This window comes from Elephantulus edwardii, unplaced genomic scaffold (genome assembly GCF_000299155.1).
Source record: "Elephantulus edwardii isolate Elephantulus edwardi_28Jun2011 unplaced genomic scaffold, EleEdw1.0 scaffold00004, whole genome shotgun sequence".
Classification (NCBI taxonomy): domain Eukaryota; kingdom Metazoa; phylum Chordata; class Mammalia; order Macroscelidea; family Macroscelididae; genus Elephantulus; species Elephantulus edwardii.
The window spans coordinates 11223591-11226004 of NW_006399754.1; the positions used below are offsets into that span (position 1 = coordinate 11223591).

General features: G+C 42.4%; 1 pseudogene; it reads right to left on the reverse strand.

Annotated features, from left to right (window-relative positions):
- Positions 1-1195: 1195 nt before the first annotated feature.
- The window catches only part of LOC102859470, an 84423-nt pseudogene continuing 83204 nt past the window's right edge, over positions 1196-2414 (reverse strand).

Below are 2414 nucleotides of genomic sequence, written 5' to 3' on the forward strand. Positions count from 1 at the left end.
TGGTATCAAGGATGTTCATTTTGGATCCAATCAAGATGAAATAATAAAGAACCTCAATCGTTTCTTAACTTAATTATTTTATTCCGCAAAAGGCAGAGTAAGTAGAGTGGTCATGGCTTAACTGAGTGAGTCTTATAAAAGCAGAAGTTTTATCTGGAGGAAGAACTCAGAAATGCACATTTCAGCTTGACTTGAGGAAGAAGATGTGAACTAGTATTTTGAGAAGTGATTAATAAAGCAATTTACGAGGGAACAGTGGTCTGCCTCTAGACCTTAGAGCAATTCTTCCTTGATAGTTTAAGAGAAAAACCAGTGTTAGTCTTACAGTTATAGAAATGGGATTTTTTCCAAAACCCTGATTAAGTTTGGAAACAGGTTGTATCTGAGTCAAATTTGCAGATGAAATTGCAACCCAGCTGATTGCTTGAATTGGACCCCAATACCTTCAGCAGAGGACCCAGTTAATCTTTACCCACAATCTTGACTTATGTAAAGTTTCATAGACAATTAGGGATAAATTTTAAAACAAAAACCACTACAGTCTCAGTTTTTGAAAAGAGGAAACAAAAAACAAAGAAAGGGGACTGGGGACTCTCAGACAACTAGACAGCATCGGGAATATTGTAGGAAAGGAAAATTCATGAGTTTTCTGACTCACATCTGAGCTATACATGTGTTGATATGACCCTAAACAACAGGTTGGAGACTTTGAGAAGCTGAATATAGGACAGCCAGCACTCAGGTTCCAGACTGCTCCATGGAACCCAACTGCAAAGCTCTGTGGAGGCTTTGGAAACAGAGCCTTGGAACAACCCACAGAAAATCGTTTGCACGCTAAACAATGATATAAAAATTCTCCATAAAATTGAAACAAGATCAAGCAGCTCATAACATAACTTTCTAAGGTCTAGGATACAACCTAAAATAATGGAACATAACTAAGAAAAGCGAGTGCAGCACAGGAAAAAGTCATCAATGCCAAGTTACCACAGATGTTCTAAATATCAGGAAAGCATTGTAATAAGTCCAAAAATGCTCAAAAAAAGCGCTAACTTTTAAATGGGGGAAAAATACATTTTAACAAAGAAGTACAAGATTTAATGAAGATTCAAATGAAAACTCAATTTTTTTAAAAAGAACGAAGCCTTTATTTCCTTGTTTCATACAAAGCTGGCAGAATTGGTGGGCTCTTTGGTTAATAGTTAAAGAGAGCAAGCCCCACATCCTCGTCCCCTCTGGCTCTTCCTTTGCCTCCACCTTGGCTGGGGTCACAGCAGCAGGAGCAGCAGTGGTGGCGGCCAGCGGGGCAGCAGTCACAAATAGAGGAAGACCTTGACCTTCTCAGCCAGGGGGAGGGTGTACTCAGTCTCCACAGACTAAGCCAGGACCCGCTTGTACCCATTGATGGTATTGAGGCCATGGTTGGGTAACCAATGTACGGGCAGATGCTGTCAACATTGCGGACACCCTCCAGGAAGCGGGTATGCAGAGTCTCCTCTGTGACGTCAAGCACTTCAGGACTGTAGATGCTGCCGCTGTCAAACACCTGCTGGATGATCAGCCTGGAGGAGAATGGAGAGATGTTCAGCAGGGTGGCCTCGCTGGCTCCCACCTTGTCTCCAGTCTTAATCAGCTGCACATCACTCGGGATTTCAGTGATGCCTCTGGAGATTTTAGTGATGATGCCCAAAGCCTGTAAGAAGGAGGTCTTCTCGGGGCTCAGACAGTGTTCAGGCATGGCATGGAACGATGGCACCAGCATAGGCAGCAGCCGGCACCTTGTTGGCCGGCAGCATGTCCCTGATCTCATAAGATCATCTTTTTTCTTTCTTTTTTTTTTTTTTTTAGATCATCTTTGATGAACACAAAGCCCTATTCCCCCAGATGTGAGGCAGAAGCTTCTCCAGGGCTAGTTGATGTCCAGGTGGTCCCAGATGGCCTTGCACTTTGTGTTGGTCTTGCCCATCAGTACCACAGAGGGACATGTGAATCTGCTGCATCTGCTTAGCGCCCACCTTGCCTGCACCCACAAGGAAGCATTCCAGATCATCATCGAGAAGGCTAATGATCTTAAGAAAGTTATTGGGCTTCCAGGTCACCCTGTCTCCCTGGACATCACAGTGGTGTGTCAGGGATTGCCGTGCAGGGTTTAAAGATGCCACTCTCACGAAGATGCCTGATGGGAGTGAAAACTCAATTTAAAAAATACATAATTACAACAACAAAACAAAATATATGACAACAAAACAAAAACACCTGACTGAAACAGGCTCAAGAGCAGAATGGAAATGACAGAGGAAAGCTGACCAAATCTGAAGACAGATAATAGATACCAGTCTCTGGATTATGAACATGTTACATTGCTCAGTTTGTCTTTTTTTAAATTTTATTTTATGTTTTATTAATTTTAATCA